Here is a 22,025-nt window from a genome sequence, read left to right as displayed (position 1 = left end):
GCACTTTCTCCAAACCTTGAAAAGCTGGAAAGAGAAGCTAAATGAACATGTCAGTCTTCTTTTTTTAAAAATACTTCAGTCCCAGTCATGAAAAGATAAACTTACAGCTTAACAAGTTTTTAAAAATTTGTCTGGATAAAGCTCTTTTATTAACCATACCATATACTTTGGTCACAGGCATGGATAAATCATAGTATTACTGGCTTGGAAGCTTTCTCTCTGATGGCTACCATTCATACAGCCAGAAGGTGCTATGCAGGCTGGTGGTGAAGAAAAATAATCAAAATCTTTACTCACCTTGAACCATGAAAGCTACAATAATGACTGGCTAGGCAAGATGTACCAACAGATGCAATAGTGGCAGGAATAGTATGGGGGTAACTAACAGATTTCTAATTAGATTAAAGTCCCACTTCATAGGAATGAACCCATGCTGATACTATATACTTGTCCAAGAACTTTTGTTTGTGAGTAAGTTAGAGACCATATGGAAGAATTTACTGCTGTTATTTTCTAAATGTAAAATTCATCAATTTTCCTTCTAAATACATATCTTCATACTCATAGATTAACATAGATCTCATCACCTTAGCAGATAGGCTTTTTATTGGAGTAGGTGATTGTTAACCCAAGACTTACAACTGGTACAAGTGCAGAGAATAAAGTCATTGTGAAATGCTCAGCCACAAATTGTACATCTATATCATCCCTTACCCACATGATTCAAGAGATATGCACAGAAGAGCCTGGATAGAAGTCTGCCTTTATCTAGTAAGAACTGCTGAGAAATAGTCATTGGAATGTGATTAGGACGTTGCACTCATGAATTCACTCATGAATTAACAGCAGCTGTGGCTTTGTATTGCTCAGGATCTATGCAAGAGCAAGCCAGACAACATTCCACCTGAAGACAGAGGATTGCTGTGTAATAACCCTTTTGTTCAATATGAATATGTATTGCTCTAATTGGTTAATAAAGAGCTGACTGACCAATGCCTAGGCAGGATTTTTAGAGCAGAGAAAACACTGGGAAGGAGAAGGGCAGAGACTGAGGAGTCAGGAGGATACCCCATGAGACACAGAGCAAGCAGGTTGAAAGGGCATAAATGAGGTAAACAAGCCTTGGGACAGCACGTAGGAATGGGTTTATTTAACTTGTAAGAGCTAGCTAAAAACGAGCCTAAGCTATCTACTGAGCTTTACAATTAATATTAAGTCTTCGTGTGGTTATTTGGGGAGTGGCTGGCTCGACAGAAAAGTCCACCTACAGAGTATGGCTCATAAGGTTCATGTGGCAAAAGAGTCAGTGTTATCCCCCCCCCCTTGGGGCATGGCTTAACATAGATTTCTCATACTTATCAGTGGACAGCTCTATAACCATGTTTGTGTGGCTAGTTCTAAGAGAAAAATGAAGAAACAAAGAGATGAGGTAGCCAAGAGAATGTGTGGGATCTGATAGACGTTAGTTAGATTATGATTAAAATGCATTGTATACATGTGTCAAATTCTCAAAGCAGAATAGCAAAATAAAACAAAATAAGAAACTATTGGATATATATATATATATATATATAGTATATATATATATGTATATATATATATATACACATATATATATCATCATACACTTGACTCAGCAATTTATTGTATTAATTCATTATTTGGGCACAGCCCAAATTCATTAGTTATATAGGTAATACAGTCTTAATGATTATCTGGCTAACATTCAGTGTTACACATATTTCAAAAGGCTTTGCTTTAGTCAGTCACTACTAACTTTCTTTTACTTGACAGCAGTTAGGTAGTCACACTACAAACAAAATACCTGCTTCTAACCTGGTTTCTCTTGTCTCAAGAGAGCTGCCATTCTTCTTCACCCTACTCTTCCCCTGGCAGAAGGGCACAGTTTATGGTATTCATTCCCCAGAGTGCACAGTCAGTCTTCACATCATTATTCTCAAGATCCAATATTGTAAGTACAAGGGCCTGGGCTTCTGTTTATGTCAAATGTAGGTCTATCACTTTCCTCTTGCAATCTTTCATGAGACCACAGGAAGGTACATAGAGGCTGATCTTGATCTCCAAGAGATGGTTTGAAGTTTTCTGCTAGGAGACTGAAGAAATGGGTCAGTAGTTAGGAGGATAAACATTTGCTTCCTGGTACTCACCCAACAAAGGTAGCTCACAACTGACTCTAATTCCCTCTCTAGAAGATCTGATGTCCTCTTCTGGCCTCCAGATATTCCTGTGCATATAACCCTTCCATACCATCCCTCCACACACATACAGACATAATTTTTGAAAAATAAAATAAGTTTTTATTGAAATAAAATTGTGATTGTCTGACACAGCAAACAGATTTACAGTAATTCCTTGAAGACCTGAAGATTGTGGGGTTTTTTATTTATTTTTTATCACACTATGGCTATTAATAACTACTTATGGTTCAGACTAATACACATTTTCATAAGAAATACTAATACATAATTTCATATGGAAAAGGGATGTTTACTATACAAATTTTGAAACATTGAAAAAAAATATTGCTCACATCCCAGCCCCTCAGTTAGTAACAGTTTTTCTTAAAAAGCCACATCTATATTCACTGCTGAAAATCAGGTTATACTTTTACAAAATTTTCATATTTCCCTCAGAGATCACTTTTGTGGAATTCAATTATATGGAAATGTCATAATTTATCTGATTCCCATAAAAAAAGAAGAGATTTAGATTGTTTTGTGCTTTGCATAAAAGATTTTTTTTAAAGATTTGCATAGAGAAAAAAATCTTACTTTAAATGCTAATAGTTAATGTTTGCACAGCTCTCTCGGGGGGGGGGACAAACAAGGGAGTAGCTACCACAAATTTTTTTTTTGTTTAAGGTGAGAAAGTAAATAAGTAAAGGAGAAAGTTTTATGGTCATGTTTAGGGTGACTAGAAATTGAAGAAGTAAAATTAAATGTTAGTTAGCTTCATATACCTATTGTTTTTATTATTAATGATAACAATTATGATTACTTGAATCAATTTAGTGTGTATGCAGTGAAAATGGTTGATTTTATTTAGCTGTTATTTCATGCATGTGCATGCACACACACACACACACACACACACACACACACACACTCATACACACACACACACAAACACACGTTATACCTCATAAGAAACCCAGTAGATCTATGAGAGAATATTCTGCACTCCAGTTCTGCCCTTGTCTGCAGTACTTTCATTTAGAAAGTGAAACTCCACAAGCAATGACTTGATTCAAAAGGGCTCCTTCAAAGTCTCTAAAAAGCAGATTGCTACTGGGACTTGAGGAATTATTCTGGTTGCAGGTTATTTTCTTCCATCTACACAGTACCAGGACTTGATAGTCTCCATCAAATTCCAGAGAGGATTAACTCTATGTTCCAACACAGACAGAAAAGATTCGTGAATGAGCAACAGAATATGAATAATTTAATACCTTAAATATTGTTTCTTTTCCCTAAGTGCTTATTTAACTTCTTTGGTAGAAACATAATAATAATTTAGTCATGCTAGTGAATACAATCAGTTCTGTATGTTTTAAATTCTATGAGGCTGTTAGACAGTATGGCATTTGATAAATGACAAAACACATTGGAGAAAAAAAATCACAAGTAGAATGTTCTAGTTAAATTTTTTGCATCATGCTTAACTTTAACAGAACAACTGAAACACAAGGTGTAGCTCCATGGAAATGAATCACATTACCTGGAGCTTGTATCTCTGTAAAAATACATTTAAAAGAAAGTACTATCTTTTGACTTATAGTGTAATGCATGGATACAAAATTTTAGTTGAAAACTTATTCTTCTCTGGGGTTGAGGAAGTATTTTTGTGAAAGGTGGAGTTTTATACCCATCATAAGCAACTACAGATTATGCAAAAGTAAAATATCATGTAAGCAGATGAGTCAGGGATATGGTTCATGATTTCTTGAGTAGAACACAAACATACACCAAAACAAAACAAAACAAAAACTCTAAAAGATGGTCTTTCATTACAGAAGGCAAAAAATAACATTTGGAAAGAAAATCCAATATATTGCCAATATTTCCATGAAGTATGTGCTGACGGAGTGAAACATAGACTATATAAAAAGTGTTTCCAAACACTGAGAAGAGCATACAGAAAGGCTTTGAGGTGATCATGGTTTAAAAGTCAGAGGAAGTAGGCTGAGTGGACATGACTCCTAATGAGAGTTTTAAATAGGTTCTTGGGCAAGTATATGTGGGAAAATCTGTGACTAGGAAGGGACACAGGTGGCCTGGATACATGCATGCATCCACGGTCAGGTCAAGAATCACCTCATCCAGAAAAATCATACCATGGCCATTTTCACTTGTGAATATTGTCTTTAATTTTCTAAAGCACTTTTAAAATTGTATTGGTTAGCATATTTTTTTTCAATATGAACCCTGTGTTCTCAGTGAACTGACTGCATATCCGTTACCTAGCAGAGTCCCAAAGTACTTGACACTTGTTGAATTATGAATTAGGACATACTCAGTATATTTCCTAACTAATGGAATGAAGTAAAATGTGAAAATCATTCCATAAGTCTGTATTTTTCTGTCATTAAGGAATTGTTTTAAGTCATCTGATTAATTTTAGTTGAGAAAACGGAACTGCTTATACAGTTACTGAGTGGTTGTGATGACGGATGTTGCTACACATTTTCAGTGTTTGATTATCTAAAGTGGATTACTTTTCTTCTCCTGAACTAAAAATAAAATAAATAAATCATTATTGCAGTTTTTATAAGTTCTTCTATTTATTTTTATTTATTCATTCATTTATTTATTTTGGTTTTTCGAGACAATGTTTCTCTGTGTAGGCCTGGTTGTCCTGGAACTCACTCTGTAGACCAGGCTGGCCTAGATCTCAGAAATTCACCTGCCTCTGCCTCCTGAGTGTTGGGATTAAAGGCATGTGCCCAAGACGACCTAGCTTTTTTTGCAAGTTCCTTAACTTAATACCTTCATATTTTTTTTGAATAGAATAGGTATACAAAGTAGGAGAACAGAATAGTTAAATATGATCTTCTGGAAAGAAATGTCACCTGTAAAAACTGGTCAAGATCGTGTTTTACATGCTTTGTTTGCATCGGTTCATCTAGAACTGACAAAAGATATGGAAGTAATCTAAAGTGAGAAGAAAGGAAATAATTTTTAATGGCAGCGGGAACAGACTAATTTGTCTTTTGGAAGCCATTTTGAGATTCACATGAACATAGAGGAGAAAATGTCAAAGCCTTGAGGTTAACAAGCATAGGGACAAATTTTAGTTCCTAGAAACTTCATTAATATAAATTGGTATATTAGATTTTTAAATTGGGATACAAGATATAGAATCTGAGCCTGTAAATTAAAATGGCCTTGGAATTAATTACAATGCTATATTTGCAGATAGATAGATAGATAGATAGATAGATAGATAGATAGATAGATAGATGGATGGATTAAAAATATTAAAAACAAAAAAGTCACAGGCTTTGGTATAATTGATATGTTCTCTGGAAACCTCTCGAAATCAAATTTCTCTTATAAGATTATATGGAAACTTTAATAATGTTAATTTTCCTAGTCTCCCTGGTACAATATATTGATATAAAATGAACTACAGTTTGAAACAAAGAACTAAGCATCTATTTTAAAAGCATGGATACGTTTTAAAAAGAAAAAAATATGTATATTTTTTAGTAATTACAGCTAGATATTGGTGAGAAGCTTGTTGGGGAGTAAGCATAGTACTGCACTTTCCATTCACAGGAGGGAGGCTGTGTTACCTTGTGAGTGTGCCACACAAGATATTTTGTATTCAAATTCAGAATGCAGTTGTATTAATGGCCATTTTTTCCTGCACATTTACTTAACATTTACATTGTCCTTCATATAAATTTTGCCTTGCATTTGTCTCTATTTATTTATTTTGTTCACAATATATTTTAATCAACAGTCAATTAACTTGCAAGACTTCTTGTTTTGTTTATTTGGTTTTTGAACTATAGGCTTATTTTATACTCCAAACCAGAAATAGCTTCTCTCTGGGCCACTGCAATGCTTCAGCCTGAATTCTTTTGCTGTGTCTGATGAGCCTACTTTCTGCTAATAATAATAGCAGTATTAGTTGATGATGTTGAAAGACATTTCTCATTTTAAATCTTTAATTCATGTACATTTTCACATATATATGAATAGATTTCATATGATACACACACACACACACACACACACATATACATATATATTCCTGATTTTCTCTCTCTCTCTCTCTCTTCTCTCTCTCTCTCTCTCTCTCTCTCTCTCTCTCCTCTCTCTCTCTCCCTCTCTCTCTCTCTCTCTCTCTCATGTGAGAAATTCTTAATCTGTAGTCCAATCTGGACTGAAACTCATTTTGAAACCCAGGCTATCCTTGAACTCACCAGTCCTCCTTCCTCAGCCTCTCAAATGCTGGCATTGCAGTAGCATCACCATGTCCAGAAACACTTGTCGTTAGTGCTTCTTCCTACTGCTGTCTGTAGGTCCATTCCTGTAATAAAGCCATAGATGTTTCAAGTCCTTCCCATCAAAACAAAACTGTCCCCGTGGCATATTACAGAATTATTTGATAGTTTCTCCATAACTTTTATACATAGGATAAGCGGCAGGGAAATACCTGAAGCCTAGGTTATGCACATACTCTATGAAGAAGTTTTTCCAGAATGAAATGGTATCATCGGCTATCAAATTTCCTACAGTGGAAGTGACTTCCCATGTCTTCACAGTCCTACAACATTTAACATTGTCCTTCAACCTATTTTTTCAGTCTCTATTTCAGTTTATATGCTCTTTTATCTCTTCTTTTTGAATTGATGGTGAGCTTGAATATCTATGTGTGATATATATATATATATATATATATATGTGTGTTGTGTGTGTGTGTGTGTGTGTGTGTGTGTACCATTGTCTTTTAACTACATTTGCTAATTCCATGCTATGTTTTATGTTTTGTTGGCTTTCTATCATTCTGCTACTTTTGTTATATATAGTAAATGTGTATTGGCAGTGAATCCTAGACATTGAAAATAGATTTGTGGAGGAAATTGTCATTGACCCAGTGTTATTATTGTATGATTCATGAAGCTGAAATCCTTCATATTAATTTAGTTGATACATGTGTAATATCTTATGCTTTGTTTTGACAGCCTATTTTGATAGGACTCTAAAATTTTCTCATTATAGTTTTACTTTTCCCACTCAGATTCTTATCCTGTTTGGTATCTAGTTCACCATATTGTTTTAGGAACAAACAATATGCTTTCACTTATCTTTATACAGAGACTCAATTTATCACAGTGTCAGTTATAACATCTTACATTTAGAGTCTAAAGTGTTTAATACCTGTTTGCGGGCAATAGTTCCCTTTGTTTAAGATATTCTACCACTCTAGAATACTCATTTTTGTCTCATGAACTTGAAAAATATTCAGTTTTTCAGATGCTACATTTCTTACCCGTCTTTCTTTCCCCTGATATTTGCCTGTACACAAATTTACTTTAAAACTTCATCTTTTTAAGTGTGTCACCTGTAGGTAGCATATTATGGAATCTGGGATTTGTTTCATTGTAGAAACTGTAAGATTCCATTTTGTCTTTGATATGTATTATTCTACTTTTCTTTTACAGTGGGTGATCTTTTGTATGATGAATTGCATGATGCTTTGTCTTAGTGAACATCTATCTTAGCTAGTGATGATTCTGCAGACGAGGTGGTGGCCTGGCTTCTGTCTTCTCTAGATTAAGAGGGTAAAATTCAGCTGAGGGCAAAAAAAAAAGTCAGATACTAAAATTTTACAAGTTCATCTGCTAATTTTGAAACAATTACTATAGTCAGGGATTTGCTTGAAAGCTTTAGAGAAAGTAGCACTACAGTTAAAACAAAACAAAACAAAACAAAAACAAACACAAAAAACAAAAAACAAACAAACAAACAAAAAACACCCAAACCACCTGCAGGCTTTCAAAGTGAGACACAAGTCAACTGTAAACTTTTGCGATGAGTCTACAACCATCAAAACTTTTGTTCTACCTAGATATTATTGCTACCACTTCTGGTCTGCTAGTGATCATGACTATGCTTGCTTGTCAATTCACATGGGGCAAGAAGAGGAAGCAATGGTCATATTGTGAGAAGAAGAAAACAGAACTTGTGACCTCTACTCAATCAATTCTGTCCCTCTTTCTGGCTACTGTCCCCTATTTAGGGCCAAGGCAACTTTAAAAAAAAGTATTCATTTGTTAATTTTTAATTTTTGTGCATTTTAATTAAAATATAATTATATTACTTTCCCTCTTCCTTCTCCTACTCCCTCCAACACACCATCCTTCCATACATACATATGTGTATGTGTGTGTGTGCATGTGTATTCACAAATATACAAAAATGAAGTCTTGATTTGTTTTTGTTTGTATATGCATGGTTTAAGGGCTGGTAATTTTTTATTAGACAACCAATAAGAATTATCATCTTGGGAAAAGCTAATGCTCCCTGCTCTCAGCAGTGATTAGTTGCCTCTAGTTCTTTATCTATTTGCCCCTTCTGTGTTAGCATACTTACCAATATTGTCATTGTTCTGGTCTTTTTTATGGAACCATTTTCAGGAAAGACTATATCATGTAGCTGTAAGTTTTTTCTGTGTCTCACCTGGTCTGCAGCTGCTCATACCCAAGTAAACATACAGAGACTTATATTGATTAAAACTGCTCAGCCATTAGTTCAAGCCTACCACAGACTAGCTCTTATATTTTAAACTCAGCCCATTTCTGTTAATCTATATATCACCATGTGTTCCATGGCTTTACCTGTGTGCCATTACATGCTACTCCCTGGATGGCGGGCTGGCATCTTCTGACTCAGTCTTCCTCTTCCCAGAATTCTCCTTCTCTGCTTATCCCCCCTATACTTCCTGCCTGGCTACTGATCATTCAGGATTTTATTTATTAACCAACTAGAGCAATACATTCACAGCATGCAGAGCAATATCCACAGCACTTCTCCCCTTTTTTTTTCAAAAAGGAAGGTTTTAACTTTAACATAGTAAAATTACATATAACAAAACAATTATCAAGCAAGAATTATAGTTATAATATCTAGTCTATTTGTATTTGGCAAAATTAAAGAAGATATCCTATCTATCCTATATTTGTAAGTCTAAGGTTTCATATCCAAATTATGTTTTATCATAACTAAGGAAAATTATAACTGTCTAGTCTTCAACTACATCTATAAGACCTCAAAAGGATATAATATTCCTTAAGTAAACAGGAAATGCATTGTAAGCAACTTCCAAAAATCTAGAATGACAGAGACAGCTGCCTGCCTGGACAGTCATCCAAAGTTCCTCTGTAAATTTGGGGGCATCCATCTTCAGTCACATAAACCTAGAGTCTCTCAGTCTCTTTTCTCTGTTTCCTGTAGAATGTCTAGAAGTTTCTTCTGTGAAGCAGGAACCTGAAGGACCATCTCATCTTGCAAAATTCAGCATCATAGCAAACCTCCTGGTAGTCTGACTTTTCTAATCTTTCAGTCTCCTCTTCCATGATGTTTTGGGGTTCAGGAGCTGTGAGATAAACATATCAATTTGTGCACTGTGTCTGGGTTCTCTATGATACATTGATCTATGATTGTGTTTAGTTAGTAATTTTGTCATAGTCTCCACTTGCTGGAAAGAAAGCCTTCTTTAATGAGGGGTAGCAGGTACCTGTGGATAAAATGGTACAATTTAGAATATAATAAACGATTATTTGAGTCTAAAAAGTAGCAGTAATAGATCCCATTCTAAGGCATATTACCTCATTAGTCCTAGGGAGCTTCCTAGGTTATCAGTAGTGGAAATGACTTTCTTTTTGTTGAGGGGGCCAAGGACTGAGTAGACAGCTGTTGGTTACAATTAACACATGACTATTATTTACTGCATGCACCTTTCCAGATATTTTCTCATTCTCATCACTGCTGTGGCCCATAGGTATTGCATTAGATGGGACTATTAATTAATTTCCTCCCTTGGCAGCTTCCATAGTATCTCATGATACCATAGAAGCTAAATCGCAGGAAAAAGATTTTCAGGTTACATCCAGCTTGAAACATCTGAGTCTTGATTCCTAAATGTGCAGTGTCTTTTGCAGTAGGTCTTTAACACCTAATCTTTAACATCTGAGAGGCAACACACAGCCACATCAATGGTCGATACGGGTAGTCCAAGAGAACCCCAAGGGCTAAGCTGAACAACCATTTGCAACGAGGTTCCTCAAGCCAGGCACTGGAGCTTTGGTTAGTTTATGGTTATTGTGGAGAGCATTGCCAGCCTTTCCAACTCTACCAATAGGCAAACATGGCTCACTACAAGCATTGTAACATCCCAAAATACCATGTGTTTCTATTGTATAGTCTTATTACCCTTATACCAAAAAGCTTATTCCAACCTTTCATCCTCTCGAGAGTTCAGTTCACATTTGCTGGGTTGCTGCAATCATCTGTATCTTTCTATTGTCTATCTGTAGTCTCTGTTCTGCTTCTCATCATACACATTAATGGACGCCATCAGTCTCCACCCAAGTAACCCCTGGACCACAGCACTGGCACCTTGCACCACTACTATTTAGTAAAGAAAGGAAGGAAGGCAAATGTGTGGTGAACTTAGCCTTCATTTCACCATAGATTCTTCTTCCATCACAATATGAAACCACCAATATAAATGCTGTCTGCCTGCGTATTAGTGAAGGTATAATTTAGAAAACATTAGAATTTAGAAAATATTAAAAAACAGAGTTTGATTTAAAAAAATTAAGAAAGAATAATAGAAAACAATAAAGCTTGGGTCATCAGGTAGATGCTCATTCCTATGAAAAATGTCAAAATGTTGATGGTGAGAAATTTTTTAGTATATTAAGAAAAATAAAGCCTTACTAACATATAAAGTGAAATAATAGTTAATTTTTCACTTCCTTTTAAGAATTTGTACTAAAGAGTGCTACTAAAGCAGAAAAAAGAACATTAATGGATTTAGCTCTATATTGTTTAATTAAAAATACTACAATGTGTTTATGTTAATCTTATCAATTATTAATAAAAATTTTCAGAGTATGAAAGATTAGAAAGAGTATTCCATCTGTTTGGCGGTGTTAGTCCATAATACATTATAAAATGTTGCTCTAATATTGCTGTTATAATTTTATTTTCAAAGACAATTGTAACTTGGCAATACAACCTTGGAGAAAAACAAACAAACAAAAAATTCAGTGATGTCCCAAACTCCAAGATGCCTAGAATGGGAATCTGATCTTATGGTTCCCTCATAAGAAGATGGCAGTTGTGTGCCTGGGGATGGCTATGTGAGGGCCAAGCACATAGAATAGGAACAAAGGAAGCCAAATTGATAAATATATTGTCCTGATCTTGGACTGAGTTCCTCTGGAATTGAGAGGAAATGAATAGTTATGTCTTCCAGTCTGCATCCTTTTGTTATGACAGCCCACACCTATGGAAGCAAATTTCCATGATGTTCAGTATTTTGGTTTACTTATATGAAAGTATGTTGACTTAAAATTGTATTTTCCCTAAACTACTTACAGCAAATGAACTTTAAAAGAATTTGTGGGCAAATTATTTCACTAACTCTAAGAAACTCAGGAATAATATTTTGGTATATTTTATCTCAATTGTTTTATAGGTAAGTGCTTTAAAACTGATGTACTGACACTGCTTATTCATCTTTGTATTTATAGATGAGATGGCAGCTAACCGTACAACACATCTTCATACAAACAAATTTTAACAATTACATAGTATTATGAGAAGAAATAGAATTTATTTAGCTTCAGTTACTTTCAAATTTCTTAACATTAAGTAATTATGATAATTTTGTTGAAATATGAAATAACTGTGAATATGTCACTAACATATTTCAGAAGGGAAATAAGTATGTCTTAAATCAAAGATTGTGACTATTCTTTGAGATTATTGAAATATAATATTTATTAAAACTTTTCTTTCCATCAGTGTCATACTTAGAGTTCCTAAAACTCCAGGTGGCAATGCCTGCAATAGGGTTGTGGACTTTACATAAGTCCCAGTATTCTAAGTGGCTAACAATCTTTTTTTATTGTTGATATTTACTCTATTTTATTTCTGTTCTTATTTTTTTATTTCAAATTAACTTGAATAGCATTTTTCCTGTACTGTACAATGCATGCTCATGTTCATGACCTCTTGTCCGTGGAGTGCATTTATGTTTGTATTAAGTTAGGGAGCTGTTTTTAAATCTGAAAGGCATTTGAAATTTTTATATGAAATATCCTAAAATATATATTTTGCAGCTTTGAAAGTACAACTATACTTTTAAAACTTGGTTTATTATTTTGAATTTTAAATAAAACATCTCTCTGGCTCTTCTAATGTACTTCCAAATTTAAAAAAAAATTCACCTTAGTAACAGGAGACTAGTTTTACTTCATCATCTCCTCAGAGTGTTCACTCAGCTCCCAGTTAGTAGAAACAGAAATAATTAAATGAAACAGGCTCATTGGTGGACTGATATACACAAAGAATCTAAAACAATCATGAAAAGCCTTTTGTTTCAAGTAATGAGTAGGTTAATGTGATGAAGAAACTTCCCAGTATACTAACTAAAAATTAGTTTCTGATGTCTTTCTAAAACTAACAGTCCACATACACAAATAAAAAAAATTAAAAGCTATCATGGAAATAGAAGTAATAACAATAAAAAACAAACAGTGTCTTACCATTTTATTTAGTATTTTTATTTTTTTTTTTTTGAAATTCTAAAAGCTTTAGAGAACAATAGAACTTGAAGATTCTGGTAATGCAGGTGTCAAAATAATACTAATTTGTCTAATGAGATCCTGTCAATTTTTTTTAATGTAAACAAATTTTAAAAACAAAATGAGAAAATACACATAGTTCAAAATCTTGTTGTTATTCTGTAGTCATAATATCTGGAGAGCTTTTGATATAGTTGTTTTTCTCTTTGTATTTGGCACTTAGTAAAACATTCTTTTGTAAACAGGTGACTTCTACCATATTTTGAAGTGTTTTCTCTTAAGAAAGAACCATAAACTGTCTGGAATTTGCTTGGTCATATGATATAAAGTAATTTACCTTTTTGTTTCCACTAGCGTATCACTTTATTATAATTATTAACGTTAAAACATTAAATTAAAATTAATATGAAATGCATTTCCTTTGTTGGTAAATATGGGATTGAGAAACATGCATTTAAACATAGTATATCTATCAACTTCCTTTTTAACTCTTAAGCTTGAGTACATTTCAGGCTTATAAAAAAACTCATAAAATTGGTAGGGAGAATGTTTGTGTGACTACACCTAATTTTTGCAAGTGTTAAATCTTGCATAACTAATGTTAAATCATTAAAAAAAACCAGAAAATTAGCTGCTTAAAATCTATGAATTGAACAAAAATATTAACTTAAAATTTCCTCACCATTATTAGATATTTCAGGACTCTATCCAGGACCCTGCAATGGGTTCAGGCATTATTTCTCAGCCTCATGAAGTCACAGTTCCTCAACCTCTCCAATATCCAGGAGCATGTCACTGTTACAACTCCCAGTTTGAGTAGTTTGATGTCACGTGACTGGTCTGAGTTACATATCTTTTGGCAGACTCATCACATGGAGAATGCTGTGTCCAAACATCATTTTATGTGGTACATGATATCTTGAGATATATATTTCATCAATTGTGATATTGACCTTTGTCAGAGGGTGTGTGAGTTCACATGGATCAGTGGAAAGAAGACTCAGAGTCATCTTAAGAATGAATCTAGGCTTTAATGGCTGCAGAAGGAGGGGGCCAGCCTCAAGGACTGAAACCCTTTCCCTTCACAAAGGGTATTTTTATTTTCTCTCTATTTACAGTTTAGGCAGTTAATTTCCATATTTTCAAAGTAACCTGAAAGGAGCCCCCAAAGATAAAATGCCAGGTGCAAATTCCTCAATTTCTCAGTTACCAAGGTGGGACTGGGTTTCCAGAACTAAATTTTGCATAGGCCTTTGATCCTTGGAAGACTCTCAGATGAGATTCACATAGGGCAATAAGAGAAACAAAAAGGTGTTGGTTTAATAAAGGGTGGATTAGGGCTAGGTGCTACTCTCTGGTGCCAGGCCATGAGTAACTCAGCAGGAATGTAGCTACAGACCTTTGTAACGTTATTAAGGTATATATGCTGGCTTTTTCTACAGTAAAATTACTGGATTTTTTATAATTAATAAGAACATTGAGAGACACACTGTGTTATAATGAAGATCCTTATCAAAATTTATTCCTTCTGTTTTATATCCCTCAGTAGAATTTCCCTGCATTAATTACTGAAGTGTTTTATTATAGTGATTTTTTATTTTTCTTTATTCATCTAAATTTATTCATTAGAATTCCACTACAATACATTTCAGTCTCTATATCTTTTTCTTGTTAACACACAACTCCTCCACCATGGACTTGCAGATATTCGTTGTATTTTTGGAGTTGCAATCTAATACAGTTTCCATTTACTTGTTTGTTCAAATTGCATTTTTGTCAATGGGTATTGAATTATATTAGCTTACATCATCATTAAAAAAATATTACTCTTTCTTGAACATATGCCTAACTTTTTATGCAATAAATATTCCAGGCCAATCTTCCATTTTCTCTGGCCCAGAAACAGAACTGATTTTGTGTGTGTGTGTGTTAAAGAACATTTTTTTAGAAACCAAGATTCTGTATCAGACGTTCTGTTTTTTGCCAGCAGATGTTTGCTTCTTGATTCTGTGAGAGGGCAGTACTAGGAAATATAAATATGTAAAGCAAATATAAGTACATGTATTTCTGTACTGATAAGGAGTTCATACTGAATTCAATAACATTATTTTGAGTGTATTTTAGCCTTTCTCCTTTAATTTTATTCTCAATAATAGGAAATTTGACATTTGTTCTGTACAATAAAACCAGATTCTTTTTAAATCTATAAAATGTTTAGTCTGTTTCATGTCAGTATGCACAAAAAGAAATGGAAGTGTGAGTTGTTCTTGATCTGGTGAGATATTATCACACCAAACCAGCTCTATCACAGAATGTGTGCGAAGCCCTCTTGGTTCTACCCTTCCTCAGGGAAGTTCTACTCTTCCATAGAATGTAGAATCCATCTACCAATATGCTCTGAAACATGTTAAATATTTTTTGCATTGTTTATGAATGTTCAGTAGAATAAAATAGAGATAGTGAGATTCATAATAATTGTACTTTCACATGCATTTAAGCACTTTTATTTATGCAATTTCATTACAAATCTAAAATATGATATAGAAGTCAGTGGGAGAGCTTGAAGTATGTTGCTATCATTTTATGAACATCTGGAATTCTTCCTTTTATCTTGATTTTAAGAGTGAAGAATAAAATAAATCAAAAGTAGTTCAAACCTTTGACGGAGTAAAAAGCCAAATTGGAAGAAGCTCTTAGGTTATGATTTCTTTGAAAATCAGCAACAAGTATTGGAATATTTGTGTAATACTTTTTGCTTGATGTTACTGCATCATTAAAATGCTTTCCTTTAAGTATGTTTGAAATTTGACGAGTTTTTGCAAGTGACAGGATAATGACTTGGGAAAATAAAAAGCAGTTTGCAAAAAAAGTAATAAATCTCAAGAAAATCTATTTATGATGTCAACACATAACTCTAAAGGTAAGGTTGATGCTGATTCCAAAGGTAAATTTTCACTTAAGTCATATTCTTGGTGTTAATGTTGAACACATGAAGCCTCGTCACACACTCAATGTTTAATTAAAATGCAAAGTATTTCTTCCATCTGCATGAAGCAGAATGAATGGATTTAGGTACATATATGCTTACATCTGGTATTCAAGTACTAGCAGAGGGCGGCGTTTTCTAAAAGAACATTAGGTATTATGTAATCATTTAATCTGAACTCTGTGTGGTTTATTTATTAATTTAAAAATATTTTTGAGTTTCCATTGTTCCTTACATTCTAAGACACAAGATTTCATTTTATGTTATATTTTTCCTGTATTTTGATTGAACACCTTTGAATTTGGGAATGGAAAATATGTCTGAATTATGATTTCTTTTTGCTACTTCATCTTATTTTTAGTGATAGAAATACTTTTAAAGATGTTAAACCTTTTTAAAAGATTTAAAATGATTTAAAAATGATGTATGTGCACCATGCATGTGCCTAGTGCCTGCAGAGCTCAGAAGGGCACAGGATTCCCTGAGAGCAGTGTTATTGAGTATTGTGAGGCACTGTGTGGGGTCTGAGGACTGAATGTGTGCCCTCTGTAAACGCAGCAAGTGCATTTTACCACTGAGCCATCCCTCTGCTACTTTCCAACCATTTTAATAACAGCCTTTTTGATTCTGCTCAAATATCCTACAGCTTTTGGTGAAGTTGCAATAGGTCTGTCCAGATAATCAAGGATAAGATATTTGCTGCTCCCACTGGACTTCGTTCACTTGTTAGAGTGATACCCTGCTCACACTGGTTGAAAGGAATTATTTAAATTCTTGTACTTTTGAAATATTATCTACAAAGTCGTTATTCAAGGTCTTATTGTGATTTTCATTGTTATTTGTGTAGTAGCACAAGTGTTCTGATTGCTGATTTTCACACCAGTCATTCTGATTCAGTATGTCTAAGGCATATTCTAGGCTTTGGGATTTTTAAATTTCCCCTCGTTGATTTTAAGATGTAGTCAAGTTTGATAAACTTTGTCATAATAACTGTAAACTCTGTTTGAACATAGTCCCTTTAGCCTTCTTCCTCACAGGATACAACTTTCCTTCTAGTCATCAGGGTTACTTTGTATTTCTCTTTATGTTTAACCACCTAAGATTACACTCAGAAAAAAAATTATAGGGATCTGCACTCAGCTACAACAAAGGCTTTACACCTAAAGCTGGAAATGATTTTGTATCACTTAAAAATAAAAGACATCTTTCGAGAGCTCTATAACTTACCCTTAACAAATAATTTGTTGCATTTCTCAGAAATCATCTAAGGATGGTAGACACTCTGAATGAGTAGATTTCTCTATGTCCAAAATTTGTTTACTAATTAAAGCAGATTCTCATGTGATCAAGGTATATGTAACATATTTTAGATGCTTAATGCAGGAGAAACAGCCAGTTTTTAAGACTATATTGTTTGACTCCATCTTTGGACTGTTACAAGAAAAAATGTGTATTTCCGTTTTATAAAATTTGATTCCTATTAATATTGACATAGTGACAGTAAATGTATTAATTAATTAGTTGCTCACTCATGTCTCTCACTGGGAATCATTGATTGGACTAGAACCCACAGAGATTTCATTCTTTGTCCCCAGAAACCATTTCATGCAGGAAGTTTCCTCACATAAAATACTGCCAAGTGGGAGGTATGACTGAGTAGCCATGAGTGCTAGTTGCACTTGCAGAGAACTTGAGTTTGGTTCCTATCGCCTACTTCATCTAGCTCACACCTGAATGGAACTGGATGCTCTCTGCTGAACTCTGCAGAAACTTGCACTTATGCATGCACACACAACCCACACACAGTCACACACACGGGCACATAATTCAAATGAAAATCAAAGTAAAAGAACAAAACAGTGCATTGGGGTTATTTCCAGAAAAAAAATCTAGTTAAATTTGATTCTTCAATGTGATTATGATTTGGCTAAATGAAAAGGATTTTAAAAAATCTGAAGTTTGCCACTTTTCATACCACATGAACTGTTTTGCATGTGAGGGGACACCCTACTTTCTTGAGGTTTTACCCACCAGTCCTGAGAAACCCTAGGGACCACTTTCATTGTGCTTTTCTTCAGTAAGAACTGTATAAATAGTTTGAATCAATTGTATGATTTTAAAAAGGTATTATGAAAAGAAAAATTTAAGATTTAATGTATTAGATCATTAGATATAGTTGTTTAGAAAGTGAGAATAAAATATACATGGCCAATGTATATAATACATGTATTAAAATGTATGTTGAAATGATATTATCTCTGTTAAAACTAAGATTAGAACATGTTTGTTAAATTTCCGCTGAATGTTTTAGTGGTTTTAAGATTACTTATTATGATTTGAGAATATTCATTTCTAATTAATATAAAATTTATCTCTAGTTTGCAGACTAACAAACTAGATTCCATTTTATGGTGTTTTATTCAGAAAATAAATGTAAATGTATGTGGTATAAAATAAAGAAATTTTATGGGTAATGCAATCATAATAGAAAATAGAATGCATAATGCATCTAAGTATAATAATGTCATGTTAGAAAACCTTATTATTACCAAGAGACTGCCTAGACTTCAGAGTGAAGTGATCAACTGTAACTCAACTCTCTTCATTGTTTAATTTTCTCTTTTGTGATACTAGAGATCAAATTCAGAGCTGGTTGATGCTAGTCCCTTATTATGCCCTGATCTACTCAGTCTTCTCTGCATTATCTTTAATTTCATCATAAAATATTAAGGATATATTAGTGTCAGCATGCCCTCCAACCCCCACTCTCCAGGGAGCTAATATGGACCCAGGTGGCTGACTAGAGCCTAGGCATGTGCAGAGCCCTTGGTGGCACCAGGAACTATGCATATTCCAGACCCCAGTGCCACAGGTCCATAGACTCAGACATGGCCCTTGGCAGAAGTCCTTGCCAGGACAACACCATGGCCACAGATGATAGCACAGCCCAATCAGATCAGCATGTTCATGGTGGCAGCATGGCCCTCGGACACCTTCATGGCCACAAGTTGGATCCCCTGGCATCTATGTGGCCTCTGGTGGCAACATGCACCATGGAGAACAATCCAGACCTTGGCTATGGTAGAACCATGGATTTAGACATGGTCATAGCCGGGCGGTGGTGGCGCACGCCTTTAATCCCAGCACTCGGAAGGCAGAGCCAGGCGGATCTCCGTGAGTTCGAGGCCAGCCTGGGCTACCAAGTGAGTCCCAGGAAAGGTGCAAAGCTACACAGAGAAACCCTGTCTCGAAAAACCAAAAAAAAAAAAAAAAGACATGGTCATAGGCAGTAGCACATGTCCACATGTCACCATGGTCTCAGGTGGCAACACAGGCCACCCAGACTGGCTTGGCTCTCAGACACCAATAAGGTCCCAGCTGGTGGCTCAGACTCCTGGTATCAACATGGTCCTCAATAGTCTCAGAAGCCACAGACATCAAAACACATCCTGGCTGCTGCAGGGCCACAGACCTGGACATGGCCCCCAGCTGCAGCCTTGGTTCAGACAATACCAAGGCCCCAGTTGACAGCACTGGCCATGCAAATTGGCCTGGCCCTTGCAATAGCACAGCCCTCAGACACCAACATGGTCACAGGTTGAGGCCAAGATCCTGGGTGTACACGTGGACCCTAATGCCAACATGGGCTAGTGACATCAACATAGACCCTGGCTGCAGCAGGACCATGGACCCAGACATGGTTCTTAGGGACAGCCTAGGCGAGCATGTCTCCATGGTGGCTATGCAGGCCACCCAGATTGGCATGGCATTCATGGCAGAATGGTCCTTGGACACCAATGTGGCCCTAGGTGATGGCCCAGACCACAGGGCTTTAATGGTCCCTAGCGAGGACAGGAGCCATATACATCAACAGAGGCATTATTGATGGCTCCAGGGCCCCAGACCAAGACCTGACCCTCGGTCATAGCCCAGGCCAAGACATCTCTTGGGACTCAGGTAGCCAGCTGGCCATTAATGTCACCCTGAGCTCTCCAGACCTACCCCTCTCTCCAGCCCAGTAACTATTCTGCCTCTCCCTCTCTTCCACCTTGCCACCGCCACCCTGTACTCTCTCCCCACAATGGTGTCTGACTGCCCAGATTCAAGGCTCTTGGTTGGGTCACAGGTTGTGCTTGGTTGAGTACTGCGCTCCTCAGCGTCAGAGAATGTTGCAGAGCTGTAGCCTTTCCCTTCTCCCATGCCTGGGCCTAGAAACCTTGGACTTCACTTGGTAGGATAGTACCCTACCGCCCTTGTGCCGGAGGCCAGAGACATGGAGCAGGCTCCTTGTTGATTTGCGGCCCCCAAAACAAAAAGTCTGGGTGGGCCAGCCATCTGTGTCCTCCACGGATTCAAGTCCAGAATGGGCCAGGCAGCTGCTGGTTGATCGTGACCTCCTCCCTCCCTCCCCGGACCAAAAGGACTGGGAGGGTACCCTCTTGGAATATTTTCTTATTAAATGCATTTTAAAATTAACAAGCAGCTGGCTAATGGGAGTGATGAGATCGCACTGGTTAAAAAAAAAAAAAAAATCCCATGCTTTCTTTTCTGAACAAAAGCTCCCACATCAGAATTGTGTTGCTCAGCTTCATTCACTATTAGGTGTGGGAGAATTTGTGCACAACACTTTAACATCATTGTTAAAAGGATACTGTGGTGTATCCACTCTTTCCCTTGTTAACGGTGGTAGTACGATTGGTAGATAACAGATGATAATAATTGCCAGTTCCAACCATGCTGACTAAGAAAGACTCCTAGGCAATGATGGGAGAAGTAACTGCAGTCTTCAGATGACTTCATAGTAGAGCTGCCTATATCTTTCTGAACTCTTTCCCAGTTTTGGATTGTCACAAATGTAATCAAGAGATTACATTCTCATATTTTTCTCAAACCATTGTTATTGTGGGTTTCTGTGATACGAGTTTAATCTATGCTTATTGCAGCAGCATGGAGTAAAAATCTGTAATGGAATAATTTCCTAATAAGAGACTCTGCTTAACTTTCACAGTAGGAATACAGCTTGCAGCTTCTGTCTGCATTTTATTATCATGTTAAATGGTTACTTAATAGCATTAAATATTTCATTTGGTTATGCCTTTGCACGGCATTGGCTCAACCTACAGGAAGGAACCAGAATAAGTACATCAATAGTGGCAGCATATATATGGAATATGTATTTTATGGCCAAATAATAGTGATTTAATGTGTTAATGTAAGTATCCCCAAACGCTGGTTCCTCAACCACCTGTTTCAAGGACGATGCTTTTCTTGAACTGGCCCTCCCTAGGGGCAGCTTCTGAATGTAAAACACTTGAGTTGCCTTGGGCTTCCTAGAAACCCACTCGATTATTTGGTTTAAATAATTCCAGTTTGGTTTTATTTTTACCACATTGTAAAAAGCTATAAGGCAATAAAAACATGCTTGGGGTGAAAAGAAACACATTCAGAGTAAGCGGAAGCCATGTAGAGAATACAGGGGGGTTAACAGAACTGTGTCAGTAATTCTGGGTCTTATGTTTAGAGGACTCTTATGCTTGAATTCCACAAAAATTGTTGTAGAAGAAAGAAGACAATATTACTAAAAATGAATCTATTATTAGGCACCTCATTTGTTTCAGGCTTGGAAGCATACTATTTCATTTAGATAATTACTTAAGGAAGAAAAGTCCTTATCATTTACTGGAATGTTTAAGTTCTCATATTGATGTTTATTCTTGCCCTTTCTCTGTCAGTGAATGCTTAGACCAGATTTCAGCAAAAATGTGAAAAGTTTGAATCTCACACCTATTCAAGACTGTGTGACACTCATATAAAATGCATATAGGGGACCAGTTGTCAGGGAAGAGTGCCAGAGATGTTGGTGGCTTTGCTTTCTGTGAAGAGCAGATGGGCCACCCAATTGGGAAGCTGTAACATGCACTTAATTGTAATGAAGGCAGAGTCACCCAGCAGAGACCATATTCTCAGAAAACCACAGTTGCAATCACATATTGTATTACTTCTGATTCTTTGTAATTGTGTAAATATTGCATATGAATGCATCTTTCACACTTAAGTCTGTACAGAATTCTATAAACTCTCGAAAAGCTCTTTAAGAACAGACTAAAGTGGCCTTAGTGTACGAGGAAATTGAACTTCACATAACACAGAAAATAATGTTGAGAAAGTAGAATGTTCTGACTTCCTAGTTTT

The sequence above is a fragment of the Peromyscus leucopus genome, chromosome 2 (genome assembly GCF_004664715.2).
Source record: "Peromyscus leucopus breed LL Stock chromosome 2, UCI_PerLeu_2.1, whole genome shotgun sequence".
NCBI classification, from domain to species: domain Eukaryota; kingdom Metazoa; phylum Chordata; class Mammalia; order Rodentia; family Cricetidae; genus Peromyscus; species Peromyscus leucopus.
This window is presented reverse-complemented; position numbering follows the sequence as displayed.